Here is a 728-nt window from a genome sequence, read left to right as displayed (position 1 = left end):
AAGTATCGGTCTCTTAACCCCGAGTGGGTTGTAGAGGCACCACTGACGATTTCCTGACACTCTCTCGCCATCCGCAACGGTCAAGGGCTTCTCTCTGCGAGTCGGCGAAAGGCAATCCTGTCCATTCTATGATGTTGTCTTCCCACCTCTTCTTCTGCCTTCCTCTTCTGCTCTGTCTGTCCTCAGCGCTTCGGTAGTCTTTGACTGTCATGTGCATACAGGTCATTTTCTTTTCTTTACGATGCTTAGCAGGCTGTCATGTGCACATGTGGATCTTCTGTTGCGCACTTCCTCATTGGTGATGTGATCCTTGTATGAGATGTTCAGGATTTTTCGGTAGCATCTCATTTCATGTGCTTCAATTCGTCTCTGAGTGTCATTATTGAGGGTCCATGATTCACAAGCGTACAAGAATACTGAGAAGACAAGAGTACGCAAGAGGCAGATTTTTGATGCTAGGGAGATGTTTCTGTCATGCCAGAAGGTTTTCAGTTTTGTCAGTGCTGCTGTTGACTGTGCGATTCTGGACAGGATTTCTTGTTTGGATCCATCACCTAAGATGTTTACAGCTTCAAGTTTCTGACCCTCCACTTCGATGTTCCGTTGGATGCCATTTGAGTTGTTATGGGCTTTGTCTTTTCTGCACTGATCTCCATGCCATAGGCCTGTGATGTTTTGTCAAGGCTCTCCGCCAGTGTAGCCAGTTCATCCCCTCTGGCCGCCAAGCC

At 47.5% G+C, this 728-nt stretch overlaps 1 protein-coding gene across 1 annotated transcript in view; it reads right to left on the bottom strand.

The window, feature by feature from the left end:
- LOC119594288 (nephrin-like) overlaps positions 1-728 on the bottom strand; it is a gene marked incomplete in the record, with an annotated part of 56,014 nt that overhangs the window by 25,134 nt on the left and 30,152 nt on the right.

This window comes from Penaeus monodon, chromosome 33 (genome assembly GCF_015228065.2).
Source record: "Penaeus monodon isolate SGIC_2016 chromosome 33, NSTDA_Pmon_1, whole genome shotgun sequence".
Classification (NCBI taxonomy): domain Eukaryota; kingdom Metazoa; phylum Arthropoda; class Malacostraca; order Decapoda; family Penaeidae; genus Penaeus; species Penaeus monodon.
The sequence above is the reverse complement of the archived record's forward strand: the minus strand, read 5'-3'. Positions and strand labels throughout refer to the sequence as shown.